We start from the raw sequence: 27,235 nt of genomic DNA, 5'->3' as shown, positions 1-27,235 counted from the left end.
GAGACCTGCAGAGTTTAGATTCAAGCCTGATTGAAAACACCTGATCCAACTAATCATGGCCTTCAGGCTCATTTTAAAACTACATGCCTTGTGTGTTTGAGAAGGGTTGGAAGAACACTCTACAGGGCTCGGGCCCTAAAGGAATTTAGTTTGATACCCCTGGTCTAAGCGCTCTCAGTGATCAGAAAAAAGCACCACTCTGCCCCGTGTGAGGCTCGAACTCACGACCTTCAGATTATGAGACTGACGCACTGCCTAACTGCGCCAACGAGGCTTGTGTGCTAAAGGGCGCCCAAACAGAGAATAAGTAGCTTCTAGATCCGTGCATTCAGGTGTGGCTCCAACAGGCCATCCCTAGCCAACCAAGTGTGTCAGGATGGCCGAGCGGTCAAAAGCGCTGCGTTCAGGTCGCAGTCTACCCTGGAGGCGTGGGTTCGAATCCCACTTCTGACAGATCTATCCTTTGGCTGCAGACAGAGACTTCAGTCTTCTGCTACGTTGAGCCAGCAGGGCGTTAACTTTGACAAAACACAGCATTTGGCAAATGCTAGTATTCATTGGGTAGGCGTTGAAGACAAGGATGAGTTTTTAGACACTTTTTGAAAATGGTTAAAGCCTCCGCTGCTCGAATTGGGATAGGCAAGCCGATCCACCAGCTGGGAACAGTCCAGGAAAAGGTCCTTGAGAGTGATTTTGTGCCTCTTTGGGATGGCACCACGAGGCGTCGTTCACTTGCAGAATGCAAGCATAGGTCTGAACCAGCGACTTTAGGTATATTGCTGCAGAGCCAGTGGTTATCTTGTAGGCAAACATCAGTATCTTGAATCTGATGCGAACAGCTATTGGTAGCCAGTGCAAAATTATGAAGAAAGGTGTGACGTGGGCTTTCTTTGGCTCGTTTAAGACCACTCTCGCTGCTGCATCCTGGATCAGTTGCAGAGGCTTGATAGTACGTGCCGGAAGACCCGCCAAGGGAGCATAACAGTAGCCCAGTCTGGAGAAAACAAAGAGCTTGGACAAGGAGTTGTGTGGCCTGCTCTGATCGGAAGGGTCTAATCTTCCGAACTTTGTATAAGGCAAATCTGCAGGACCGGGCCAGTGCAGCAATATGGCCATTGAAACTTCACAAAACCTCAGGAGGATGTGGCCATGTGTTACATGAATATGAGAGGGATGCTATTACTGCCTTCATTCAGTGTTAGCCAGCATGAATGCAGTATTTTCACTTCATTGTGTACAAAAGGATGGCACGGGTCTACACGCAATGTCGCTGGATGAGATTCAGGGAATTTACCTGGAACCTCACAGTTTTCCACAAAACATCATTTCACCTTCCCTGAAGAGGAGCTGTGGCCTTTTGCCCCCAGGAGACACAGGGAAACCCACACGTAAGGGGACAGAGAACCTCACTCTTTCTTTCTAAGCCACGGGTGTCAAACTCAGTCCCTGGAAGGCCGGAGACCTGCAGAGTTTAGATTCAAGCCTGATTGAAAACACCTGATCCAACTAATCATGGCCTTCAGGCTCATTTTAAAACTACATGCCTTGTGTGTTTGAGAAGGGTTGGAAGAACACTCTACAGGGCTCGGGCCCTAAAGGAATTTAGTTTGATACCCCTGGTCTAAGCGCTCTCAGTGATCAGAAAAAAGCACCACTCTGCCCCGTGTGAGGCTCGAACTCACGACCTTCAGATTATGAGACTGACGCACTGCCTAACTGCGCCAACAAGGCTTGTGTGCTAAAGGGCGCCCAAACAGAGAATAAGTAGCTTCTAGATCCGTGCATTCAGGTGTGGCTCCAACAGGCCATCCCTAGCCAATCAAGGGTGTCAGGATGGCCAAGCGGTCTAAGGCGCTGCGTTCAGGTCGCAGTCTCCCCTGGAGGCGTGGTTTCGAATCCCACTTCTGACAGATCTATCATTTGGCTGCAGACAGAGTCTTCTGCTACGTTGAGCCAGCAGGATGTTAACTTTGACAAAACACAGCATTTGGCAAATGCTAGTATTCATTGGGCAGGCGTTGAAGACAAGGATGAGTTTTTAGACACTTTTTGAAAATGGTTAAAGCCTCCGCTGATTGAATTGAGATAGGCAAGCCGATCCACCAGCTGGGAACAGTCCAGGAAAAGGTCCTTGAGAGTGATTTTGTGCCTCTTTGGGATGGCACCACGAGGCGTCGTTCACTTGCAGAACGCAAGCATAGGTCTGAACCAGCGACTTTAGGTATATTGCTGCAGAGCCAGTGGTTATCTTGTAGGCAAACATCAGTATCTTGAATCTGATGCGAACAGCTATTGGTAGCCAGTGCAAAATTATGAAGAAAGGTGTGTCGTGGGCTTTCTTTTGCTCGTTTAAGACCACTCTCGCTGCTGCATCCTGGATCAGTTGCAGAGGTTTGATAGTACGTGCCGGAAGACCCGCCAAGGGAGCATAACAGTAGCCCAGTCTGGAGAAAACAAAGAGCTTGGACAAGGAGTTGTGTGGCCTGCTCTGATCGGAAGGGTCTAATCTTCCGAACTTTGTATAAGGCAAATCTGCAGGACCGGGCCAGTGCAGCAATATGGCCATTGAAACTTCACAAAACCTCAGGAGGATGTGGCCATGTGTTACATGAATATGAGAGGGATGCTATTACTGCCTTCATTCAGTGTTAGCCAGCATTAATGCAGTATTTTCACTTCATTGTGTACAAAAGGATGGCACGGGTCTACACGCAATGTCGCTGGATGAGATTCAGGGAATTTACCTGGAACCTCACAGTTTTCCACAAAACATCATTTCACCTTCCCTGAAGAGGAGCTGTGGCCTTTTGCCCCCAGGAGACACAGGGAAACCCACACGGAAGGGGACAGAGAACCTCACTCTTTCTTTCTAAGCCACGGGTGTCAAACTCAGTCCCTGGAAGGCCGGAGACCTGCAGAGTTTAGATTCAAGCCTGATTGAAAACACCTGATCCAACTAATCATGGCCTTCAGGCTCATTTGAAAACTACATGCCTTGTGTGTTTGAGAAGGGTTGGAAGAACACTCTACAGGGCTCGGGCCCTAAAGGAATTTAGTTTGATACCCCTGGTCTAAGCGCTCTCAGTGATCAGAAAAAAGCACCACTCTGCCCCGTGTGAGGCTCGAACTCACGACCTTCAGATTATGAGACTGACGCACTGCCTAACTGCGCCAACGAGGCTTGTGTGCTAAAGGGCGCCCAAACAGAGAATAAGTAGCTTCTAGATCCGTGCATTCAGGTGTGGCTCCAACCGGCCATTCCTAGCCAATCAAGGGTGTCAGGATGGCCAAGCGGTCTAAGGCGCTGCGTTCAGGTCGCAGTCTCCCCTGGAGGCGTGGGTTCGAATCCCACTTCTGACAGATCTATCCTTTGGCTGCAGACAGAGACTTCAGTCTTCTGCTACGTTGAGCCAGCAGGGCGTTAACTTTGACAAAACCCAGCATTTGGCAAATGCTAGTATTCATTGGGTAGGCGTTGAAGACAAGGATGAGTTTTTAGACACTTTTTGAAAATGGTTAAAGCCTCCGCTGCTTGAATTGAGATAGGCAAGCCGATCCACCAGCTGGGAACAGTCCAGGAAAAGGTCCTTGAGAGTGATTTTGTGCCTCTTTGGGATGGCACCACGAGGCGTCATTCACTTGCAGAACGCAAGCATAGGTCTGAACCAGCGACTTTAGGTATATTGCTGCAGAGCCAGTGGTTATCTTGTAGGCAAACATCAGTATCTTGAATCTGATGCGAACAGCTATTGGTAGCCAGTGCAAAATTATGAAGAGAGGTGTGACGTGGGCTTTCTTTGGCTCATTTAAGACCACTCTCGCTGCTTCATCCTGGATCAGTTGCAGAGGCTTGATAGTACGTGCCGGAAGACCCGCCAAGGGAGCATAACAGTAGCCCAGTCTGGAGAAAACAAAGAGCTTGGAAAAGGAGTTGTGTGGCCTGCTCTGATCGGAAGGGTCTAATCTTCCGAACTTTGTATAAGGCAAATCTGCAGGACCGGGCCAGTGCAGCAATATGGCCATTGAAACTTCACAAAACCTCAGGAGGATGTGGCCATGTGTTACATGAATATGAGAGGGATTCTATTACTGCCTTCATGCAGTGTTAGCCAGCATGAATGCAGAATTTTCACTTCATTGTGTACAAAAGGATGGCACGGGTCTACACGCAATGTCGCTGAATGAGATTCAGGGAATTTACCTGGAACCTCACAGTTTTCCACAAAACATCATTTCACCTGCCCTGAAGAGGAGCTGTGGCATTTTGCCCCCAGGAGACACAGGGAAACCCACACGGAAGGGGACAGAGAACCTCACTCTTTCTTTCTTAGCCACGGGTGTCAAACTCAGTCCCTGGAACGACGAGGCGTCGTTCACTTGCAGAACGCAAGCATAGGTCTGAACCAGCGACTTTAGGTATATTGCTGCAGAGCCAGTGGTTATCTTGTAGGCAAACATCAGTATCTTGAATCTGATGCGAACAGCTATTGGTAGCCAGTGCAAAATTATGAAGAGAGGTGTGACGTGGGCTTTCTTTGGCTCGTTTAAGACCACTCTCGCTGCTGCATCCTGGATCAGTTGCAGAGGCTTGATAGTACGTGCCGGAAGACCCGCCAAGGGAGCATAACAGTAGCCCAGTCTGGAGAAAACAAAGAGCTTGGACAAGGAGTTGTGTGGCCTGCTCTGATCGGAAGGGTCTAATCTTCCGAACTTTGTATAAGGCAAATCTGCAGGACCGGGCCAGTGCAGCAATATGGCCTTTGAAACTTCACAAAACCTCAGGAGGATGTGGCCATGTGTTACATGAATATGAGAGGGATGCTATTACTGCCTTCATTCAGTGTTAGCCAGCATGAATGCAGAATTTTCACTTCATTGTATATAAAAGGATGGCACGGGTCTACACGCAATGTCGCTGGATGAGATTCAGGGAATTTACCTGGAACCTCACAGTTTTCCACAAAACATCATTTCACCTGCCCTGAAGAGGAGCTGTGGCCTTTTGCCCCCAGGAGACACAGGGAAACCCACACCGAAGGGGACAGAGAACCTCACTCTTTCTTTCTAAGCCATGGGTGTCAAACTCAGTCCCTGGAAGGCCGGAGACCTGCAGAGTTTAGATTCAAGCCTGATTGAACACACCTGATCCAACTAATCATGGCCTACAGGCTCTTTTGAAAACTACATGCCTTGTGTGTTTGAGAAGGGTTGGAAGAACACTCTACAGGGCTCGGGCCCTAAAGGAATTTAGTTTGATACCCCTGGTCTAAGCGCTCTCAGTGATCAGAAAAAAGCACCACTCTGCCCCGTGTGAGGCTCGAACTCACGACCTTCAGATTATGAGACTGACGCACTGCCTAACTGCGCCAACGAGGCTTGTGGGCTAAAGGGCGCCCAAACAGAGAATAAGTAGCTTCTAGATCCGTGCATTCAGGTGTGGCTCCAACAGGCCATCCCTAGCCAACCAAGTGTGTCAGGATGGCCGAGCGGTCAAAAGCGCTGCGTTCAGGTCGCAGTCTACCCTGGAGGCGTGGGTTCGAATCCCACTTCTGACAGATCTATCCTTTGGCTGCAGACAGAGACTTCAGTCTTCTGCTACGTTGAGCCAGCAGGGCGTTAACTTTGACAAAACACAGCATTTGGCAAATGCTAGTATTCATTGGGTAGGCGTTGAAGACAAGGATGAGTTTTTAGACACTTTTTGAAAATGGTTAAAGCCTCCGCTGCTCGAATTGGGATAGGCAAGCCGATCCACCAGCTGGGAACAGTCCAGGAAAAGGTCCTTGAGAGTGATTTTGTGCCTCTTTGGGATGGCACCACGAGGCGTCGTTCACTTGCAGAATGCAAGCATAGGTCTGAACCAGCGACTTTAGGTATATTGCTGCAGAGCCAGTGGTTATCTTGTAGGCAAACATCAGTATCTTGAATCTGATGCGAACAGCTATTGGTAGCCAGTGCAAAATTATGAAGAAAGGTGTGACGTGGGCTTTCTTTGGCTCGTTTAAGACCACTCTCGCTGCTGCATCCTGGATCAGTTGCAGAGGCTTGATAGTACGTGCCGGAAGACCCGCCAAGGGAGCATAACAGTAGCCCAGTCTGGAGAAAACAAAGAGCTTGGACAAGGAGTTGTGTGGCCTGCTCTGATCGGAAGGGTCTAATCTTCCGAACTTTGTATAAGGCAAATCTGCAGGACCGGGCCAGTGCAGCAATATGGCCATTGAAACTTCACAAAACCTCAGGAGGATGTGGCCATGTGTTACATGAATATGAGAGGGATGCTATTACTGCCTTCATTCAGTGTTAGCCAGCATGAATGCAGTATTTTCACTTCATTGTGTACAAAAGGATGGCACGGGTCTACACGCAATGTCGCTGGATGAGATTCAGGGAATTTACCTGGAACCTCACAGTTTTCCACAAAACATCATTTCACCTTCCCTGAAGAGGAGCTGTGGCCTTTTGCCCCCAGGAGACACAGGGAAACCCACACGTAAGGGGACAGAGAACCTCACTCTTTCTTTCTAAGCCACGGGTGTCAAACTCAGTCCCTGGAAGGCCGGAGACCTGCAGAGTTTAGATTCAAGCCTGATTGAAAACACCTGATCCAACTAATCATGGCCTTCAGGCTCATTTTAAAACTACATGCCTTGTGTGTTTGAGAAGGGTTGGAAGAACACTCTACAGGGCTCGGGCCCTAAAGGAATTTAGTTTGATACCCCTGGTCTAAGCGCTCTCAGTGATCAGAAAAAAGCACCACTCTGCCCCGTGTGAGGCTCGAACTCACGACCTTCAGATTATGAGACTGACGCACTGCCTAACTGCGCCAACGAGGCTTGTGTGCTAAAGGGCGCCCAAACAGAGAATAAGTAGCTTCTAGATCCGTGCATTCAGGTGTGGCTCCAACAGGCCATCCCTAGCCAACCAAGTGTGTCAGGATGGCCGAGCGGTCAAAAGCGCTGCGTTCAGGTCGCAGTCTACCCTGGAGGCGTGGGTTCGAATCCCACTTCTGACAGATCTATCCTTTGGCTGCAGACAGAGACTTCAGTCTTCTGCTACGTTGAGCCAGCAGGGCGTTAACTTTGACAAAACACAGCATTTGGCAAATTCTAGTATTCATTGGGTAGGCGTTGAAGACAAGGATGAGTTTTTAGACACTTTTTGAAAATGGTTAAAGCCTCCGCTGCTCGAATTGGGATAGGCAAGCCGATCCACCAGCTGGGAACAGTCCAGGAAAAGGTCCTTGAGAGTGATTTTGTGCCTCTTTGGGATGGCACCACGAGGCGTCGTTCACTTGCAGAATGCAAGCATAGGTCTGAACCAGCGACTTTAGGTATATTGCTGCAGAGCCAGTGGTTATCTTGTAGGCAAACATCAGTATCTTGAATCTGATGCGAACAGCTATTGGTAGCCAGTGCAAAATTATGAAGAAAGGTGTGACGTGGGCTTTCTTTGGCTCGTTTAAGACCACTCTCGCTGCTGCATCCTGGATCAGTTGCAGAAGCTTGATAGTACGTGCCGGAAGACCCGCCAAGGGAGCATAACAGTAGCCCAGTCTGGAGAAAACAAAGAGCTTGGACAAGGAGTTGTGTGGCCTGCTCTGATCGGAAGGGTCTAATCTTCCGAACTTTGTATAAGGCAAATCTGCAGGACCGGGCCAGTGCAGCAATATGGCCATTGAAACTTCACAAAACCTCAGGAGGATGTGGCCATGTGTTACATGAATATGAGAGGGATGCTATTACTGCCTTCATTCAGTGTTAGCCAGCATGAATGCAGTATTTTCACTTCATTGTGTACAAAAGGATGGCACGGGTCTACACGCAATGTCGCTGGATGAGATTCAGGGAATTTACCTGGAACCTCACAGTTTTCCACAAAACATCATTTCACCTTCCCTGAAGAGGAGCTGTGGCCTTTTGCCCCCAGGAGACACAGGGAAACCCACACGTAAGGGGACAGAGAACCTCACTCTTTCTTTCTAAGCCACGGGTGTCAAACTCAGTCCCTGGAAGGCCGGAGACCTGCAGAGTTTAGATTCAAGCCTGATTGAAAACACCTGATCCAACTAATCATGGCCTTCAGGCTCATTTTAAAACTACATGCCTTGTGTGTTTGAGAAGGGTTGGAAGAACACTCTACAGGGCTCGGGCCCTAAAGGAATTTAGTTTGATACCCCTGGTCTAAGCGCTCTCAGTGATCAGAAAAAAGCACCACTCTGCCCCGTGTGAAGCTCGAACTCACGAACTTCAGATTATGAGACTGACGCACTGCCTAACTGCGCCAACGAGGCTTGTGTGCTAAAGGGCGCCCAAACAGAGAATAAGTAGCTTCTAGATCCGTGCATTCAGGTGTGGCTCCAACAGGCCATCCCTAGCCAATCAAGGGTGTCAGGATGGCCAAGCGGTCTAAGGCGCTGCGTTCAGGTCGCAGTCTCCCCTGGAGGCGTGGTTTCGAATCCCACTTCTGACAGATCTATCATTTGGCTGCAGACAGAGTCTTCTGCTACGTTGAGCCAGCAGGATGTTAACTTTGACAAAACACAGCATTTGGCAAATGCTAGTATTCATTGGGCAGGCGTTGAAGACAAGGATGAGTTTTTAGACACTTTTTGAAAATGGTTAAAGCCTCCGCTGATTGAATTGAGATAGGCAAGCCGATCCACCAGCTGGGAACAGTCCAGGAAAAGGTCCTTGAGAGTGATTTTGTGCCTCTTTGGGATGGCACCACGAGGCGTCGTTCACTTGCAGAACGCAAGCATAGGTCTGAACCAGCGACTTTAGGTATATTGCTGCAGAGCCAGTGGTTATCTTGTAGGCAAACATCAGTATCTTGAATCTGATGCGAACAGCTATTGGTAGCCAGTGCAAAATTATGAAGAAAGGTGTGTCGTGGGCTTTCTTTTGCTCGTTTAAGACCACTCTCGCTGCTGCATCCTGGATCAGTTGCAGAGGTTTGATAGTACGTGCCGGAAGACCCGCCAAGGGAGCATAACAGTAGCCCAGTCTGGAGAAAACAAAGAGCTTGGACAAGGAGTTGTGTGGCCTGCTCTGATCGGAAGGGTCTAATCTTCCGAACTTTGTATAAGGCAAATCTGCAGGACCGGGCCAGTGCAGCAATATGGCCATTGAAACTTCACAAAACCTCAGGAGGATGTGGCCATGTGTTACATGAATATGAGAGGGATGCTATTACTGCCTTCATTCAGTGTTAGCCAGCATTAATGCAGTATTTTCACTTCATTGTGTACAAAAGCATGGCACGGGTCTACACGCAATGTCGCTGGATGAGATTCAGGGAATTTACCTGGAACCTCACAGTTTTCCACAAAACATCATTTCACCTTCCCTGAAGAGGAGCTGTGGCCTTTTGCCCCCAGGAGACACAGGGAAACCCACACGGAAGGGGACAGAGAACCTCACTCTTTCTTTCTAAGCCACGGGTGTCAAACTCAGTCCCTGGAAGGCCGGAGACCTGCAGAGTTTAGATTCAAGCCTGATTGAAAACACCTGATCCAACTAATCATGGCCTTCAGGCTCATTTGAAAACTACATGCCTTGTGTGTTTGAGAAGGGTTGGAAGAACACTCTACAGGGCTCGGGCCCTAAAGGAATTTAGTTTGATACCCCTGGTCTAAGCGCTCTCAGTGATCAGAAAAAAGCACCACTCTGCCCCGTGTGAGGCTCGAACTCACGACCTTCAGATTATGAGACTGACGCACTGCCTAACTGCGCCAACGAGGCTTGTGTGCTAAAGGGCGCCCAAACAGAGAATAAGTAGCTTCTAGATCCGTGCATTCAGGTGTGGCTCCAACAGGCCATCCCTAGCCAATCAAGGGTGTCAGGATGGCCAAGCGGTCTAAGGCGCTGCGTTCAGGTCGCAGTCTCCCCTGGAGGCGTGGGTTCGAATCCCACTTCTGACAGATCTATCCTTTGGCTGCAGACAGAGTCTTCTGCTACGTTGAGCCAGCAGGATGTTAACTTTGACAAAACACAGCATTTGGCAAATGCTAGTATTCATTGGGCAGGCGTTGAAGACAAGGATGAGTTTTTAGACACTTTTTGAAAATGGTTAAAGCCTCCGCTGATTGAATTGAGATAGGCAAGCCGATCCACCAGCTGGGAACAGTCCAGGAAAAGGTCCTTGAGAGTGATTTTGTGCCTCTTTGGGATGGCACCACGAGGCGTCGTTCACTTGCAGAACGCAAGCATAGGTCTGAACCAGCGACTTTAGGTATATTGCTGTAGAGCCAGTGGTTATCTTGTAGGCAAACATCAGTATCTTGAATCTGATGCGAACAGCTATTGGTAGCCAGTGCAAAATTATGAAGAGAGGTGTGACGTGGGCTTTCTTTGGCTCATTTAAGACCACTCTCGCTGCTGCATCCTGGATCAGTTGCAGAGGCTTGATAGTACGTGCCGGAAGACCCGCCAAGGGAGCATAACAGTAGCCCAGTCTGGAGAAAACAAAGAGCTTGGACAAGGAGTTGTGTGGCCTGCTCTGATCGGAAGGGTCTAATCTTCCGAACTTTGTATAAGGCAAATCTGCAGGACCGGGCCAGTGCAGCAATATGGCCATTGAAACTTCACAAAACCTCAGGAGGATGTGGCCATGTGTTACATGAATATGAGAGGGATGCTATTACTGCCTTCATTCAGTGTTAGCCAGCATGAATGCAGTATTTTCACTTCATTGTGTACAAAAGGATGGCACGGGTCTACACGCAATGTCGCTGGATGAGATTCAGGGAATTTACCTGGAACCTCACAGTTTTCCACAAAACATCATTTCACCTTCCCTGAAGAGGAGCTGTGGCCTTTTGCCCCCAGGAGACACAGGGAAACCCACACGGAAGGGGACAGAGAACTTCACTCTTTCTTTCTAAGCCACGGGTGTCAAACTCAGTCCCTGGAAGGCCGGAGACCTGCAGAGTTTAGATTCAAGCCTGATTGAAAACACCTGATCCAACTAATCATGGCCTTCAGGCTCATTTGAAAACTACATGCCTTGTGTGTTTGAGAAGGGTTGGAAGAACACTCTACAGGGCTCGGGCCCTAAAGGAATTTAGTTTGATACCCCTGGTCTAAGCGCTCTCAGTGATCAGAAAAAAACACCACTCTGCCCCGTGTGAGGCTCGAACTCACGACCTTCAGATTATGAGACTGACGCGCTGCCTAACTGCGCCAACAAGGCTTGTGGGCCTAAGGGCGCCCAAACAGAGAATAAGTAGCTTCTAGATCCGTGCATTCAGGTGTGGCTCCAACAGGCCATCCCTAGCCAACCAAGTGTGTCAGGATGGCCGAGCGGTCTAAGGCGCTGCGTTCAGGTCGCAGTCTCCCCTGGAGGCGTGGGTTCGAATCCCACTTCTGACAGATCTATCCTTTGGCTGCAGACAGAGACTTCAGTCTTCTGCTACGTTGAGCCAGCAGGGCGTTAACTTTGACAAAACACAGCATTTGGCAAATGCTAGTATTCATTGGGCAGAAGTTGAAGACAAGGATGAGTTTTTAGACACTTTTTGAAAATGGTTAAAGCCTCCGCTGATTGAATTGAGATAGGCAAGCCGATCCACCAGCTGGGAACAGTCCAGGAAAAGGTCCTTGAGAGTGATTTTGTGCCTCTTTGGGATGGCACCACGAGGCGTCGTTCACTTGCAGAACGCAAGCATAGGTCTGAACCAGCGACTTTAGGTATATTGCTGCAGAGCCAGTGGTTATCTTGTAGGCAAACATCAGTATCTTGAATCTGATGCGAACAGCTATTGGTAGCCAGTGCAAAATTATGAAGAAAGGTGTGACGTGGGCTTTCTTTGGCTCGTTTAAGACAACTCTCGCTGCTGCATCCTGGATCAGTTGCAGAGGCTTGATAGTACGTGCCGGAAGACCCGCCAAGGGAGCATAACAGTAGCCCAGTCTGGAGAAAACAAAGAGCTTGGACAAGGAGTTGTGTGGCCTGCTCTGATCGGAAGGGTCTAATCTTCCGAACTTTGTATAAGGCAAATCTGCAGGACCGGGCCAGTGCAGCAATATGGCCATTGAAACTTCACAAAACCTCAGGAGGATGTGGCCATGTGTTACATGAATATGAGAGGGATGCTATTACTGCCTTCATTCAGTGTTAGCCAGCATGAATGCAGTATTTTCACTTCATTGAGTACAAAAGGATGGCACGGGTCTACACGCAATGTCGCTGGATGAGATTCAGGGAATTTACCTGGAACCTCACAGTTTTCCACAAAACATCATTTCACCTTCCCTGAAGAGGAGCTGTGGCCTTTTGCCCCCAGGAGACACAGGGAAACCCACACGGAAGGGGACAGAGAACCTCACTCTTTCTTTCTAAGCCACGGGTGTCAAACTCAGTCCCTGGAAGGCCGGAGACCTGCAGAGTTTAGATTCAAGCCTGATTGAAAACACCTGATCCAACTAATCATGGCCTTCAGGCTCATTTGAAAACTACATGCCTTGTGTGTTTGAGAAGGGTTGGAAGAACACTCTACAGGGCTCGGGCCCTAAAGGAATTTAGTTTGATACCACTGGTCTAAGCGCTCTCAGTGATCAGAAAAAAGCACCACTCTGCCCCGTGTGAGGCTCAAACTCACGACCTTCAGATTATGAGACTGACGCGCTGCCTAACTGCGCCATCAAGGCTTGTGGGCTAAAGGGCCCCCAAACAGAGAATAAGTAGCTTCTAGATCCGTGCATTCAGGTGTGGCTCCAACAGGCCATCCCTAGCCAACCAAGTGTGTCAGGATGGCCGAGCGGTCTAAGGCGCTGCGTTCAGGTCGCAGTCTCCCCTGGAGGCGTGGGTTCGAATCCCACTTCTGACAGATCTATCCTTTGGCTGCAGACAGAGACTTCAGTCTTCTGCTACGTTGAGCCAGCAGGGCGTTAACTTTGACAAAACACAGCATTTGGCAAATGCTAGTATTCATTGGGCAGAAGTTGAAGACAAGGATGAGTTTTTAGACACTTTTTGAAAAGGGTTAAAGCCTCCGCTGATTGAATTGAGATAGGCAAGCCGATCCACCAGCTGGGAACAGTCCAGGAAAAGGTCCTTGAGAGTGATTTTGTGCCTCTTTGGGATGGCACCACGAGGCGTCGTTCACTTGCAGAACGCAAGCATAGGTCTGAACCAGCGACTTTAGGTATATTGCTGCAGAGCCAGTGGTTATCTTGTAGGCAAACATCAGTATCTTGAATCTGATGCGAACAGCTATTGGTAGCCAGTGCAAAATTATGAGGAGAGGTGTGACGTGGGCTTTCTTTGGCTCGTTGAAGACCACTCTCGCTGCTGCATCCTGGATCAGTTGCAGAGGCTTGATAGTACGTGCCGGAAGACCCGCCAAGGGAGCATAACAGTAGCCCAGTCTGGAGAAAAACAAAGAGCTTGGACAAGGAGTTGTGTGGCCTGCTCTGATCGGAAGGGTCTAATCTCCCGAACGTTGTATAAGGCAAATCTGCAGGACCGGGCCAGTGCAGCAATATGGCCTTTGAAACTTCACAAAACCTCAGGACGACGTGGCCATGTGTTACATGAATATGAGAGGGATTCTATTACTGCCTTCATGCAGTGTTAGCCAGCATGAATGCAGAATTTTCACTTCATTGTATATGAAAGGATGGCACGGGTCTACACGCAATGTCGCTGGATGAGATTCAGGGAATTTACCTGGAACCTCACAGTTTTCCACAAAACCTCATTTCACCTGCCCTGAAGAGGAGCTGTGGCATTTTGCCCCCAGGAGAAACAGGGAAACCCACACGGAAGGGGACAGAGAACCTCACTCTTTCTTTCTTAGCCACGGGTGTCAAACTCAGTCCCTGGAACGACGAGGCGTCGTTCACTTGCAGAACGCAAGCATAGGTCTGAACCAGCGACTTTAGGTATATTGCTGCAGAGCCAGTGGTTATCTTGTAGGCAAACATCAGTATCTTGAATCTGATGCGAACAGCTATTGGTAGCCAGTGCAAAATTATGAAGAGAGGTGTGACGTGGGCTTTCTTTGGCTCGTTTAAGACCACTCTCGCTGCTGCATCCTGGATCAGTTGCAGAGGCTTGATAGTACGTGCCGGAAGACCCGCCAAGGGAGCATAACAGTAGCCCAGTCTGGAGAAAACAAAGAGCTTGGACAAAGAGTTGTGTGGCCTGCTCTGATAGGAAGGGTCTAATCTTCCGAACTTTGTATAAGGCAAATCTGCAGGACCGGGCCAGTGCAGCAATATGGCCTTTGAAACTTCACAAAACCTCAAGAGGATGTGGCCATGTGTTACATGAATATGAGAGGGATGCTATTACTGCCTTCATTCAGTGTTAGCCAGCATGAATGCAGAATTTTCACTTCATTGTATATAAAAGGATGGCACGGGTCTACACGCAATGTCGCTGGATGAGATTCAGGGAATTTACCTGGAACCTCACAGTTTTCCACAAAACATCATTTCACCTTCCCTGAATAGGAGCTGTGGCCTTTTGCCCCCAGGAGACACAGGGAAACCCACACGGAAGGGGACAGAGAACCTCACTCTTTCTTTCTAAGCCACGGGTGTCAAACTCAGTCCCTGGAAGGCCGGAGACCTGCAGAGTTTAGATTCAAGCCTGATTGAACACACCTGATCCAACTAATCATGGCCTTCAGGCTCATTTGAAAACTACATGCCTTGTGTGTTTGAGAAGGGTTGGAAGAACACTCTACAGGGCTCGGGCCCTAAAGGAATTTAGTTTGATACCCCTGGTCTAAGCGCTCTCAGTGATCAGAAAAAAGCACCACTCTGCCCCGTGTGAGGCTCGAACTCACGACCTTCAGATTATGAGACTGACGCGCTGCCTAACTGCGCCAACGAGGCTTGTGGGCTAAAGGGCGCCCAAACAGAGAATAAGTAGCTTCTAGATCCGTGCATTCAGGTGTGGCTCCAACAGGCCATCCCTAGCCAACCAATTGTGTCAGGATGGCCGAGCGGTCTAAGGCGCTGTGTTCAGGTCGCAGTCTCCCCTGGAGGCATGGGTTCGAATCCCGCTTCTGACAGATCTATCCTTTGGCTGCAGACAGAGACTTCAGTCTTCTGCTACGTTGAGCCAGCAGGGCGTTAACTTTGACAAAACACAGCATTTGGCAAATGCTAGTATTCATTGGGCAGAAGTTGAAGACAAGGATGAGTTTTTAGACACTTTTTGAAAATGGTTAAAGCCTCCGCTGCTCGAATTGAGATAGGCAAGCCGATCCACCAGCTGGGAACAGTCCAGGAAAAGGTCCTTGAGAGTGATTTTGTGCCTCTTTGGGATGGCACCACGAGGCGTCATTCACTTGCAGAACGCAAGCATAGGTCTGAACCAGCGACTTTAGGTATATTGCTGCAGAGCCAGTGGTTATCTTGTAGGCAAACATCAGTATCTTGAATCTGATGCGAACAGCTATTGGTAGCCAGTGCAAAATTATGAAGAGAGGTGTGACGTGGGCTTTCTTTGGCTCATTTAAGACCACTCTCGCTGCTTCATCCTGGATCAGTTGCAGAGGCTTGATAGTACGTGCCGGAAGACCCGCCAAGGGAGCATAACAGTAGCCCAGTCTGGAGAAAACAAAGAGCTTGGACAAGGAGTTGTGTGGCCTGCTCTGATCGGAAGGGTCTAATCTTCCGAACTTTGTATAAGGCAAATCTGCAGGACCGGGCCAGTGCAGCAATATGGCCTTTGAAACTTCACAAAACCTCAGGAGGATGTGGCCATGTGTTACATGAATATGAGAGGGATGCTATTACTGCCTTCATTCAGTGTTAGACAGCATGAATGCAGAATTTTCACTTCATTGTATATAAAAGGATGGCATGGGTCTACACGCAATGTCGCTGGATGAGATTCAGGGAATTTACCTGGAACCTCACAGTTTTCCACAAAACATCATTTCACCTGCCCTGAAGAGGAGCTGTGGCCTTATGCCCCCAGGAGACACAGGGAAACCCACACGGAAGGGGACAGAGAACCTCACTCTTTCTTTCTAATCCACGGGTGTCAAACTCAGTCCATGGAAGGCCGGAGACCTGCAGAGTTTAGATTCAAGCCTGATTGAACACACCTGATCCAACTAATCATGGCCTTCAGGCTCATTTGAAAACTACATGCCTTGTGTGTTTGAGAAGGGTTGGAACAACACTCTACAGGGCTCGGGCCCTAAAGGAATTTAGTTTGATACCCCTGGTCTAAGCGCTCTCAGTGATCAGAAAAAAAGGACCACTCTGCCCCGTGTGAGGCTCGAACTCACGACCTTCAGATTATGAGACTGACGCGCTGCCTAACTGCGCCAACGAGGCTTGTGGGATAAAGGGCGCCCAAACAGAGAATAAGTAGCTTCTAGATCCTTGCATTCAGGTGTGGCTCCAACAGGCCATCCCTAGCCAATCAAGGGTGTCAGGATGGCCGAGCGGTCTAAGGCGCTGTGTTCAGGTCGCAGTCTCCCCTGGAGGCGTGGGTTCGAATCCCACTTCTGACAGATCTATCCTTTGGCTGCAGACAGAGACTTCAGTCTTCTGCTACGTTGAGCCAGCAGGATGTTAACTTTGACAAAACACAGCATTTGGCAAATGCTAGTATTCATTGGGCAGGCGTTGAAGACAAGGATGAGTTTTTAGACACTTTTTGAAAATGGTTAAAGCCTCCGCTGATTGAATTGAGATAGGCAAGACGATCCACCAGCTGGGAACAGTCCAGGAAAAGGTCCTTGAGAGTGATTTTGTGCCTCTTTGGGATGGCACCACGAGGCGTCGTTCACTTGCAGAACGCAAGCATAGGTCTGAACCAGCGACTTTAGGTATATTGCTGCAGAGCCAGTGGTTATCTTGTAGGCAAACATCAGTATCTTGAATCTGATGCGAACAGCTATTGGTAGCCAGTGCAAAATTATGAAGAAAGGTGTGACGTGGGCTTTCTTTGGCTCGTTTAAGACCACTCTCGCTGCTGCATCCTGGATCAGTTGCAGAGGCAGTTGATCAGTTGATAGTACGTGCCGGAAGACCCGCCAAGGGAGCATAACAGTAGCCCAGTCTGGAGAAAACAAAGAGCTTGGACAAGGAGTTGTGTGGCCTGCTCTGATCGGAAGGGTCTAATCTTCCGAACTTTGTATAAGGCAAATCTGCAGGACCGGGCCAGTGCAGCAATATGGCCATTGAAACTTCACAAAACCTCAGGAGGATGTGGCCATGTGTTACATGAATATGAGAGGGATGCTATTACTGCCTTCATTCAGTGTTAGCCAGCATGAATGCAGTATTTTCACTTCATTGTGTACAAAAGGATGGCACGGGTCTACACGCAATGTCGCTGGATGAGATTAAGGGAATTTACCTGGAACCTCACAGTTTTCCACAAAACATCATTTCACCTTCCCTGAAGAGGAGCTTTGGCCTTTTGCCCCCAGGAGACACAGGGAAACCCACACGGAAGGGGACAGAGAACCTCACTCTTTCTTTCTAAGCCACGGGTGTCAAACTCAGTCCCTGGAAGGCCGGAGACCTGCAGAGTTTAGATTCAAGCCTGATTGAAAACACCTGATCCAACTAATCATGGCCTTCAGGCTCATTTGAAAACTACATGCCTTGTGTGTTTGAGAAGGGTTGGAAGAACACTCTACAGGGCTCGGGCCCTAAAGGAATTTAGTTTGATACCCCTGGTCTAAGCGCTCTCAGTGATCAGAAAAAAGCACCACTCTGCCCCGTGTGAGGCTCAAACTCACAACCTTCAGATTATGAGACTGACGCACTGCCCAACTGTGCCAACGAGGCTTGTGGGCTAAAGAGCGCCCAAACAGAGAATAAGTAGCTTCTAGATCCGTGCATTCAGGTGTGGCTCCAACAGGCCATCCCTAGCCAACCAAGTGTTTCAGGATGTCCGAGCGGTCTAAGGCGCTGCGTTCAGGTCGCAGTCTCCCCTGGAGGTGTGGGTTCGAATCCCACTTCTGACAGATCTATCCTTTGGCTGCAGACAGAGACTTCAGTCTTCTGCTACGTTGAGCCAGCAGGGCGTTAACTTTGACAAAACACAGCATTTGGCAAATGCTAGTATTCATTGGGCAGGCGTTGAAGACAAGGATGAGTTTTTAGACACTTTTTGAAAATGGTTAAAGCCTCCGCTGATTGAATTGAGATAGGCAAGCCGATCCACCAGCTGGGAACAGTCCAGGAAAAGGTCCTTGAGAGTGATTTTGTGCCTCTTTGGGATGGCACCACGAGGCGTCGTTCACTTGCAGAACGCAAGCATAGGTCTGAACCAGCGACTTTAGGTATATTGCTGCAGAGCCAGTGGTTATCTTGTAGGCAAACATCAGTATCTTGAATCTGATGCGAACAGCTATTGGTAGCCAGTGCAAAATTATGAAGAAAGGTGTGACGTGGGCTTTCTTTGGCTCGTTTAAGACAACTCTCGCTGCTGCATCCTGGATCAGTTGCAGAGGCTTGATAGTACGTGCCGGAAGACCCGCCAAGGGAGCATAACAGTAGCCCAGTCTGGAGAAAACAAAGAGCTTGGACAAGGAGTTGTGTGGCCTGCTCTGATCGGAAGGGTCTAATCTTCCGAACTTTGTATAAGGCAAATCTGCAGGACCGGGCCAGTGCAGCAATATGGCCATTGAAACTTCACAAAACCTCAGGAGGATGTGGCCATGTGTTACATGAATATGAGAGGGATGCTATTACTGCCTTCATTCAGTGTTAGCCAGCATGAATGCAGTATTTTCACTTCATTGAGTACAAAAGGATGGCACGGGTCTACACGCAATGTCGCTGGATGAGATTCAGGGAATTTACCTGGAACCTCACAGTTTTCCACAAAACATCATTTCACCTTCCCTGAAGAGGAGCTGTGGCCTTTTGCCCCCAGGAGACACAGGGAAACCCACACGGAAGGGGACAGAGAACCTCACTCTTTCTTTCTAAGCCACGGGTGTCAAACTCAGTCCCTGGAAGGCCGGAGACCTGCAGAGTTTAGATTCAAGCCTGATTGAAAACACCTGATCCAACTAATCATGGCCTTCAGGCTCATTTGAAAACTACATGCCTTGTGTGTTTGAGAAGGGTTGGAAGAACACTCTACAGGGCTCGGGCCCTAAAGGAATTTAGTTTGATACCACTGGTCTAAGCGCTCTCAGTGATCAGAAAAAAGCACCACTCTGCCCCGTGTGAGGCTCAAACTCACGACCTTCAGATTATGAGACTGACGCGCTGCCTAACTGCGCCATCAAGGCTTGTGGGCTAAAGGGCCCCCAAACAGAGAATAAGTAGCTTCTAGATCCGTGCATTCAGGTGTGGCTCCAACAGGCCATCCCTAGCCAACCAAGTGTGTCAGGATGGCCGAGCGGTCTAAGGCGCTGCGTTCAGGTCGCAGTCTCCCCTGGAGGCGTGGGTTCGAATCCCACTTCTGACAGATCTATCCTTTGGCTGCAGACAGAGACTTCAGTCTTCTGCTACGTTGAGCCAGCAGGGCGTTAACTTTGACAAAACACAGCATTTGGCAAATGCTAGTATTCATTGGGCAGAAGTTGAAGACAAGGATGAGTTTTTAGACACTTTTTGAAAAGGGTTAAAGCCTCCGCTGATTGAATTGAGATAGGCAAGCCGATCCACCAGCTGGGAACAGTCCAGGAAAAGGTCCTTGAGAGTGATTTTGTGCCTCTTTGGGATGGCACCACGAGGCGTCGTTCACTTGCAGAACGCAAGCATAGGTCTGAACCAGCGACTTTAGGTATATTGCTGCAGAGCCAGTGGTTATCTTGTAGGCAAACATCAGTATCTTGAATCTGATGCGAACAGCTATTGGTAGCCAGTGCAAAATTATGAGGAGAGGTGTGACGTGGGCTTTCTTTGGCTCGTTGAAGACCACTCTCGCTGCTGCATCCTGGATCAGTTGCAGAGGCTTGATAGTACGTGCCGGAAGACCCGCCAAGGGAGCATAACAGTAGCCCAGTCTGGAGAAAAACAAAGAGCTTGGACAAGGAGTTGTGTGGCCTGCTCTGATCGGAAGGGTCTAATCTCCCGAACGTTGTATAAGGCAAATCTGCAGGACCGGGCCAGTGCAGCAATATGGCCTTTGAAACTTCACAAAACCTCAGGACGACGTGGCCATGTGTTACATGAATATGAGAGGGATTCTATTACTGCCTTCATGCAGTGTTAGCCAGCATGAATGCAGAATTTTCACTTCATTGTATATGAAAGGATGGCACGGGTCTACACGCAATGTCGCTGGATGAGATTCAGGGAATTTACCTGGAACCTCACAGTTTTCCACAAAACCTCATTTCACCTGCCCTGAAGAGGAGCTGTGGCATTTTGCCCCCAGGAGAAACAGGGAAACCCACACGGAAGGGGACAGAGAACCTCACTCTTTCTTTCTTAGCCACGGGTGTCAAACTCAGTCCCTGGAACGACGAGGCGTCGTTCACTTGCAGAACGCAAGCATAGGTCTGAACCAGCGACTTTAGGTATATTGCTGCAGAGCCAGTGGTTATCTTGTAGGCAAACATCAGTATCTTGAATCTGATGCGAACAGCTATTGGTAGCCAGTGCAAAATTATGAAGAGAGGTGTGACGTGGGCTTTCTTTGGCTCGTTTAAGACCACTCTCGCTGCTGCATCCTGGATCAGTTGCAGAGGCTTGATAGTACGTGCCGGAAGACCCGCCAAGGGAGCATAACAGTAGCCCAGTCTGGAGAAAACAAAGAGCTTGGACAAGGAGTTGTGTGGCCTGCTCTGATCGGAAGGGTCTAATCTTCAGAACTTTGTATAAGGCAAATCTGCAGGACCGGGCCAGTGCAGCAATATGGCCTTTGAAACTTCACAAAACCTCAGGAGGATGTGGCCATGTGTTACATGAATATGAGAGGGATGCTATTACTGCCTTCATTCAGTGTTAGCCAGCATGAATGCAGAATTTTCACTTCATTGTATATAAAAGGATGGCACGGGTCTACACGCAATGTCGCTGGATGAGATTCAGGGAATTTACCTGGAACCTCACAGTTTTCCACAAAACATCATTTCACCTGCCCTGAAGAGGAGCTGTGGCCTTTTGCCCCCAGGAGACACAGGGAAACCCACACGGAAGGGGACAGAGAACCTCACTCTTTCTTTCTAATCCACGGGTGTCAAACTCAGTCCCTGGAAGGCCGGAGACCTGCAGAGTTTAGATTCAAGCCTGATTGAACACACCTGATCCAACTAATCATGGCCTTCAGGCTCATTTGAAAACTACATGCCTTGTGTGTTTGAGAAGGGTTGGAACAACACTCTACAGGGCTCGGGCCCTAAAGGAATTTAGTTTGATACCCCTGGTCTAAGCGCTCTCAGTGATCAGAAAAAAGCACCACTCTGCCCCGTGTGAGGCTCGAACTCACGACCTTCAGATTGTGAGACTGACGCGCTGCCTAACTGCGCCAACGAGGCTTGTGGGCTAAAGGGCGCCCAAACAGAGAATAAGTAGCTTCTAGATCCGTGCATTCAAGTGTGGGTCCAACAGGCCATCCCTAGCCAACCAAGTGTGTCAGGATGGCCGAGCGGTCTAAGGCGCTGCGTTCAGGTCGCAGTCTCCCCTGGAGGCGTGGGTTCGAATCCCACTTCTGACAGATCTATCCTTTGGCTGCAGACAGAGACTTCAGTCTTCTGCTACGTTGAGCCAGCAGGGCGTTAACTTTGACAAAACACAGCATTTGGCAAATGCTAGTATTCATTGGGCAGAAGTTGAAGACAAGGATGAGTTTTTAGACACTTTTTGAAAATGGTTAAAGCCTCCACTGATTGAATTGAGATAGGCAAGCCGATCCACCAGCTGGGAACAGTCCAGGAAAAGGTCCTTGAGAGTGATTTTGTGCCTCTTTGGGATGGCACCACGAGGCGTCGTTCACTTGCAAAACGCAAGCATAGGTCTGAACCAGCGACTTTAGGTACATTGCTGCAGAGCCAGTGGTTATCTTGTAGGCAAACATCAGTATCTTGAATCTGATGCGAACAGCTATTGGTAGCCAGTGCAAAATTATGAAGAGAGGTGTGACGTGGGCTTTCTTTGGCTCGTTGAAGACCACTCTCGCTGCTGCATCCTGGATCAGTTGCAGAGGCTTGATAGTATGTGCCGGAAGACCCGCCAAGGGAGCATAACAGTAGCCCAGTCTGGAGAAAACAAAGAGCTTGGACAAGGAGTTGTGTGGCCTGCTCTGATCGGAAGGGTCTAATCTCCCGAACGTTGTATAAGGCAAATCTGCAGGACCGGGCCAGTGCAGCAATATGGCCTTTGAAACTTCACAAAACCTCAGGACGACGTGGCCATGTGTTACATGAATATGAGAGGGATTCTATTACTGCCTTCATGCAGTGTTAGCCAGCATGAATGCAGAATTTTCACTTCATTGTATATGAAAGGGTGGCACGGGTCTACACGCAATGTCGCTGGATGAGATTCAGGGAATTTACCTGGAACCTCACAGTTTTCCACAAAACCTCATTTAACCTGCTCTGAAGAGGAGCTGTGGCATTTTGCCCCCAGGAGACACAGGGAAACCGACACGGAAGGGGACAGAAAACTTCACTCTTTCTTTCTTAGCCACGGGTGTCAAACTCAGTCCCTTGCAGAACGCAAGCATAGGTCTGAACCAGCGACTTTAGGTATATTGCTGCAGAGCCAGTGGTTATCTTGTAGGCAAACATCAGTATCTTGAATCTGATGCGAACAGCTATTGGTAGCCAGTGCAAAATTATGAAGAGAGGTGTGACGTGGGCTTTCTTTGGCTCGTTTAAGACCACTCTCGCTGCTGCATCCTGGATCAGTTGCAGAGGCTTGATAGTACGTGCCGGAAGACCCGCCAAGGGAGCATAACAGTAGCCCAGTCTGGAGAAAACAAAGAGCTTGGACAAGGAGTTGTGTGGCCTGCTCTGATCGGAAGGGTCTAATCTTCAGAACTTTGTATAAGGCAAATCTGCAGGACCGGGCCAGTGCAGCAATATGGCCTTTGAAACTTCACAAAACCTCAGGAGGATGTGGCCATGTGTTACATGAATATGAGAGGGATGCTATTACTGCCTTCATTCAGTGTTAGCCAGCATGAATGCAGAATTTTCACTTCATTGTATATAAAAGGATGGCACGGGTCTACACGCAATGTCGCTGGATGATATTCAGGGAATTTACCTGGAACCTCACAGTTTTCCACAAAACATCATTTCACCTGCCCTGAAGAGGAGCTGTGGCCTTTTGCCCCCAGGAGACACAGGGAAACCCACACGGAAGGGGACAGAGAACCTCACTCTTTCTTTCTAATCCACGGGTGTCAAACTCAGTCCCTGGAAGGCCGGAGACCTGCAGAGTTTAGATTCAAGCCTGATTGAACACACCTGATCCAACTAATCATGGCCTTCAGGCTCATTTGAAAACTACATGCCTTGTGTGTTTGAGAAGGGTTGGAACAACACTCTACAGGGCTCGGGCCCTAAAGGAATTTAGTTTGATACCCCTGGTCTAAGCGCTCTCAGTGATCAGAAAAAAGCACCACTCTGCCCCGTGTGAGGCTCGAACTCACGACCTTCAGATTGTGAGACTGACGCGCTGCCTAACTGCGCCAACGAGGCTTGTGGGCTAAAGGGCGCCCAAACAGAGAATAAGTAGCTTCTAGATCCGTGCATTCAAGTGTGGGTCCAACAGGCCATCCCTAGCCAACCAAGTGTGTCAGGATGGCCGAGCGGTCTAAGGCGCTGCGTTCAGGTCGCAGTCTCCCCTGGAGGCGTGGGTTCGAATCCCACTTCTGACAGATCTATCCTTTGGCTGCAGACAGAGACTTCAGTCTTCTGCTACGTTGAGCCAGCAGGGCGTTAACTTTGACAAAACACAGCATTTGGCAAATGCTAGTATTCATTGGGCAGAAGTTGAAGACAAGGATGAGTTTTTAGACACTTTTTGAAAATGGTTAAAGCCTCCACTGATTGAATTGAGATAGGCAAGCCGATCCACCAGCTGGGAACAGTCCAGGAAAAGGTCCTTGAGAGTGATTTTGTGCCTCTTTGGGATGGCACCACGAGGCGTCGTTCACTTGCAAAACGCAAGCATAGGTCTGAACCAGCGACTTTAGGTACATTGCTGCAGAGCCAGTGGTTATCTTGTAGGCAAACATCAGTATCTTGAATCTGATGCGAACAGCTATTGGTAGCCAGTGCAAAATTATGAAGAGAGGTGTGACGTGGGCTTTCTTTGGCTCGTTGAAGACCACTCTCGCTGCTGCATCCTGGATCAGTTGCAGAGGCTTGATAGTATGTGCCGGAAGACCCGCCAAGGGAGCATAACAGTAGCCCAGTCTGGAGAAAACAAAGAGCTTGGACAAGGAGTTGTGTGGCCTGCTCTGATCGGAAGGGTCTAATCTCCCGAACGTTGTATAAGGCAAATCTGCAGGACCGGGCCAGTGCAGCAATATGGCCTTTGAAACTTCACAAAACCTCAGGACGACGTGGCCATGTGTTACATGAATATGAGAGGGATTCTATTACTGCCTTCATGCAGTGTTAGCCAGCATGAATGCAGAATTTTCACTTCATTGTATATGAAAGGATGGCACGGGTCTACACGCAATGTCGCTGGATGAGATTCAGGGAATTTAGCTGGAACCTCACAGTTTTCCACAAAACCTCATTTCACCTGCCCTGAAGAGGAGCTGTGGCATTTTGCCCCCAGGAGACACAGGGAAACCCACACGGAAGGGGACAGAGAACCTCACTCTTTCTTTCTTAGCCACGGGTGTCAAACTCAGTCCCTTGCAGAACGCAAGCATAGGTCTGAACCAGCGACTTTAGGTATATTGCTGCAGAGCCAGTGGTTATCTTGTAGGCAAACATCAGTATCTTGAATCTGATGCGAACAGCTATTGGTAGCCAGTGCAAAATTATGAAGAGAGGTGTGACGTGGTCTTTCTTTGGCTCGTTTAAGACCACTCTCGCTGCTGCATCCTGGATCAGTTGCAGAGGCTTGATAGTACGTGCCGGAAGACCCGCCAAGGGAGCATAACAGTAGCCCAGTCTGGAGAAAACAAAGAGCTTGGACAAGGAGTTGTGTGGCCTGCTCTGATCGGAAGGGTCTAATCTCCCGAACGTTGTATAAGGCAAATCTGCAGGACCGGGCCAGTGCAGCAATATGGCCTTTGAAACTTCACAAAACCTCAGGACGACGTGGCCATGTGTTACATGAATATGAGAGGGATTCTATTACTGCCTTCATGCAGTGTTAGCCAGCATGAATGCAGAATTTTCACTTCATTGTATATGAAAGGATGGCACGGGTCTACACGCAATGTCGCTGGATGAGATTCAGGGAATTTACCTGGAACCTCACAGTTTTCCACAAAACATCATTTCACCTGCCCTGAAGAGGAGCTGTGGCCTTTTGCCCCCAGGAGACACAGGGAAACCCACACGGAAGGGGACAGAGAAACTCACTCTTTCTTTCTAAGCCACGGGTGTCAAACTCAGTCCCTGGAAGGCCGGATACCTGCAGAGTTTAGATTCAAGCCTGATTGAACACACCTGATCCAGCTAATCATGGCCTTCAGGCTCATTTGAAAACTACATGCCTTGTGTGTTTGAGAAGGGTTGGAAGAACACTCTACAGGGCTCGGGCCCTAAAGGAATTTAGTTTGATACCCCTGGTCTAAGCGCTCTCAGTGATCAGAAAAAAGCACCACTCTGCCCCGTGTGAGGCTCGAACTCACGACCTTCAGATTATGAGACTGACGCGCTGCCTAACTGCGCCAACGAGGCTTGTGGGCTAAAGGGCGCCCAAACAGAGAATAAGTAGCTTCTAGATCCGTGCATTCAGGTGTGGCTCCAACAGGCCATCCCTAGCCAACCAAGTGTGTCAGGATGGCCGAGCGGTCTAAGGCGCTGTGTTCAGGTCGCAGTCTCCCCTGGAGGCGTGGGTTCGAATCCCACTTCTGACAGATCTATCTTTTGGCTGCAGACAGAGACTTCAGTCTTCTGCTACGTTGAGCCAGCAGGGCGTTAACTTTGACAAAACACAGCATTTGGCAAATGCTAGTATTCATTGGGCAGGCGTTGAAGACAAGGATGAGTTTTTAGACACTTTTTGAAAATGGTTAAAGCCTCCGCTGATTGAATTGAGATAGGCAAGCCGATCCAGCAGCTGGGAACAGTCCAGGAAAAGGTCCTTGAGAGTGATTTTGTGCCTCTTTGGGATGGCACCACGAGGCGTCGTTCACTTGCAGAACGCAAGCATAGGTCTGAACCAGCGACTTTGGGTATATTGCTGCAGAGCCAGTGGTTATCTTGTAGGCAAACATCAGTATCTTGAATCTGATGCGAACAGCTATTGGTAGCCAGTGCAAAATTATGAAAAGAGGTGTGACGTGGGCTTTCTTTGGCTCGTTGAAGACCACTCTCGCTGCTGCATCCTGGATCAGTTGCAGAGGCTTGATAGTACGTGCCGGAAGACCCGCCAAGGGAGCATAACAGTAGCCCAGTCTGGAGAAAACAAAGAGCTTGGACAAGGAGTTGTGTGGCCTGCTCTGATCGGAAGGGTCTAATCTCCCGAACGTTGTATAAGGCAAATCTTCAGGACCGGGCCAGTGCAGCAATATGGCCTTTGAAACTTCACAAAACCTCAGGACGACGTGGCCATGTGTTACATGAATATGAGAGGGATTCTATTACTGCCTTCATGCAGTGTTAGCCAGCATGAATGCAGAATTTTCACTTCATTGTATATGAAAGGATGGCACGGGTCTACACGCAATGTCGCTGGATGAGATTCAGGGAATTTACCTGGAACCTCACAGTTTTCCACAAAACCTCATTTCACCTGCCCTGAAGAGGAGCTGTGGCATTTTGCCCCCAGGAGACACAGGGAAACCCACACGGAAGGGGACAGAGAACCTCACTCTTTCTTTCTTAGCCACGGGTGTCAAACTCAGTCCCTTGCAGAACGCAAGCATAGGTCTGAACCAGCGACTTTAGGTATATTGCTGCAGAGCCAGTGGTTATCTTGTAGGCAAACATCAGTATCTTGAATCTGATGCGAACAGCTATTGGTAGCCAGTGCAAAATTATGAAGAGAGGTGTGACGTGGGCTTTCTTTGGCTCGTTAAAGACCACTCTCGCTGCTGCATCCTGGATCAGTTGCAGAGGCTTGATAGTACGTGCCGGAAGACCCGCCAAGGGAGCATAACAGTAGCCCAGTCTGGAGAAAACAAAGAGCTTGGACAAGGAGTTGTG

At 49.0% G+C, this 27,235-nt stretch overlaps 26 non-coding genes across 26 annotated transcripts; 13 read left to right on the top strand and 13 right to left on the bottom strand.

Moving 5' to 3' along the window:
- Positions 1–200: 200 nt before the first annotated feature.
- Positions 201–274, bottom strand: trnam-cau (transfer RNA methionine (anticodon CAU)). The gene has a single exon. It is a non-coding gene; the product is annotated as a tRNA-Met (tRNA).
- A 1,383-nt stretch (positions 275–1,657) lies between these two features.
- trnam-cau (transfer RNA methionine (anticodon CAU)) lies at positions 1,658–1,731 on the bottom strand. Its single transcript has one exon. It is a non-coding gene; the product is annotated as a tRNA-Met (tRNA).
- Positions 1,732–1,827: 96 nt separating this feature from the next.
- On the top strand, positions 1,828–1,910 carry trnal-cag (transfer RNA leucine (anticodon CAG)). The gene has a single exon. It is a non-coding gene; the product is annotated as a tRNA-Leu (tRNA).
- Positions 1,911–3,107: 1,197 nt separating this feature from the next.
- trnam-cau (transfer RNA methionine (anticodon CAU)) lies at positions 3,108–3,181 on the bottom strand. Its single transcript has one exon. It is a non-coding gene; the product is annotated as a tRNA-Met (tRNA).
- A 96-nt stretch (positions 3,182–3,277) lies between these two features.
- Positions 3,278–3,360, top strand: trnal-cag (transfer RNA leucine (anticodon CAG)). Its single transcript has one exon. It is a non-coding gene; the product is annotated as a tRNA-Leu (tRNA).
- Positions 3,361–5,302: 1,942 nt separating this feature from the next.
- trnam-cau (transfer RNA methionine (anticodon CAU)) lies at positions 5,303–5,376 on the bottom strand. Its single transcript has one exon. It is a non-coding gene; the product is annotated as a tRNA-Met (tRNA).
- A 1,383-nt stretch (positions 5,377–6,759) lies between these two features.
- On the bottom strand, positions 6,760–6,833 carry trnam-cau (transfer RNA methionine (anticodon CAU)). Its single transcript has one exon. It is a non-coding gene; the product is annotated as a tRNA-Met (tRNA).
- A 96-nt stretch (positions 6,834–6,929) lies between these two features.
- trnal-cag (transfer RNA leucine (anticodon CAG)) lies at positions 6,930–7,012 on the top strand. The gene has a single exon. It is a non-coding gene; the product is annotated as a tRNA-Leu (tRNA).
- Positions 7,013–8,386: 1,374 nt separating this feature from the next.
- On the top strand, positions 8,387–8,469 carry trnal-cag (transfer RNA leucine (anticodon CAG)). The gene has a single exon. It is a non-coding gene; the product is annotated as a tRNA-Leu (tRNA).
- A 1,197-nt stretch (positions 8,470–9,666) lies between these two features.
- Positions 9,667–9,740, bottom strand: trnam-cau (transfer RNA methionine (anticodon CAU)). Its single transcript has one exon. It is a non-coding gene; the product is annotated as a tRNA-Met (tRNA).
- A 96-nt stretch (positions 9,741–9,836) lies between these two features.
- Positions 9,837–9,919, top strand: trnal-cag (transfer RNA leucine (anticodon CAG)). The gene has a single exon. It is a non-coding gene; the product is annotated as a tRNA-Leu (tRNA).
- Positions 9,920–11,116: 1,197 nt separating this feature from the next.
- Positions 11,117–11,190, bottom strand: trnam-cau (transfer RNA methionine (anticodon CAU)). Its single transcript has one exon. It is a non-coding gene; the product is annotated as a tRNA-Met (tRNA).
- A 96-nt stretch (positions 11,191–11,286) lies between these two features.
- On the top strand, positions 11,287–11,369 carry trnal-cag (transfer RNA leucine (anticodon CAG)). Its single transcript has one exon. It is a non-coding gene; the product is annotated as a tRNA-Leu (tRNA).
- A 1,374-nt stretch (positions 11,370–12,743) lies between these two features.
- trnal-cag (transfer RNA leucine (anticodon CAG)) lies at positions 12,744–12,826 on the top strand. The gene has a single exon. It is a non-coding gene; the product is annotated as a tRNA-Leu (tRNA).
- A 1,943-nt stretch (positions 12,827–14,769) lies between these two features.
- On the bottom strand, positions 14,770–14,843 carry trnam-cau (transfer RNA methionine (anticodon CAU)). Its single transcript has one exon. It is a non-coding gene; the product is annotated as a tRNA-Met (tRNA).
- A 96-nt stretch (positions 14,844–14,939) lies between these two features.
- On the top strand, positions 14,940–15,022 carry trnal-cag (transfer RNA leucine (anticodon CAG)). Its single transcript has one exon. It is a non-coding gene; the product is annotated as a tRNA-Leu (tRNA).
- A 1,205-nt stretch (positions 15,023–16,227) lies between these two features.
- On the bottom strand, positions 16,228–16,301 carry trnam-cau (transfer RNA methionine (anticodon CAU)). The gene has a single exon. It is a non-coding gene; the product is annotated as a tRNA-Met (tRNA).
- Positions 16,302–16,397: 96 nt separating this feature from the next.
- On the top strand, positions 16,398–16,480 carry trnal-cag (transfer RNA leucine (anticodon CAG)). Its single transcript has one exon. It is a non-coding gene; the product is annotated as a tRNA-Leu (tRNA).
- Positions 16,481–17,694: 1,214 nt separating this feature from the next.
- Positions 17,695–17,768, bottom strand: trnam-cau (transfer RNA methionine (anticodon CAU)). Its single transcript has one exon. It is a non-coding gene; the product is annotated as a tRNA-Met (tRNA).
- Positions 17,769–19,321: 1,553 nt separating this feature from the next.
- On the top strand, positions 19,322–19,404 carry trnal-cag (transfer RNA leucine (anticodon CAG)). The gene has a single exon. It is a non-coding gene; the product is annotated as a tRNA-Leu (tRNA).
- A 1,943-nt stretch (positions 19,405–21,347) lies between these two features.
- Positions 21,348–21,421, bottom strand: trnav-cac (transfer RNA valine (anticodon CAC)). The gene has a single exon. It is a non-coding gene; the product is annotated as a tRNA-Val (tRNA).
- Positions 21,422–21,517: 96 nt separating this feature from the next.
- On the top strand, positions 21,518–21,600 carry trnal-cag (transfer RNA leucine (anticodon CAG)). The gene has a single exon. It is a non-coding gene; the product is annotated as a tRNA-Leu (tRNA).
- Positions 21,601–23,519: 1,919 nt separating this feature from the next.
- On the bottom strand, positions 23,520–23,593 carry trnav-cac (transfer RNA valine (anticodon CAC)). The gene has a single exon. It is a non-coding gene; the product is annotated as a tRNA-Val (tRNA).
- A 96-nt stretch (positions 23,594–23,689) lies between these two features.
- Positions 23,690–23,772, top strand: trnal-cag (transfer RNA leucine (anticodon CAG)). Its single transcript has one exon. It is a non-coding gene; the product is annotated as a tRNA-Leu (tRNA).
- Positions 23,773–25,691: 1,919 nt separating this feature from the next.
- Positions 25,692–25,765, bottom strand: trnam-cau (transfer RNA methionine (anticodon CAU)). The gene has a single exon. It is a non-coding gene; the product is annotated as a tRNA-Met (tRNA).
- Positions 25,766–25,861: 96 nt separating this feature from the next.
- trnal-cag (transfer RNA leucine (anticodon CAG)) lies at positions 25,862–25,944 on the top strand. Its single transcript has one exon. It is a non-coding gene; the product is annotated as a tRNA-Leu (tRNA).
- Positions 25,945–27,235: the final 1,291 nt, after the last annotated feature.

Source organism: Carassius carassius, chromosome 22 (assembly GCF_963082965.1).
Source record: "Carassius carassius chromosome 22, fCarCar2.1, whole genome shotgun sequence".
Lineage (NCBI taxonomy): Eukaryota > Metazoa > Chordata > Actinopteri > Cypriniformes > Cyprinidae > Carassius > Carassius carassius.
This window is presented reverse-complemented; position numbering and strand designations above follow the sequence as displayed.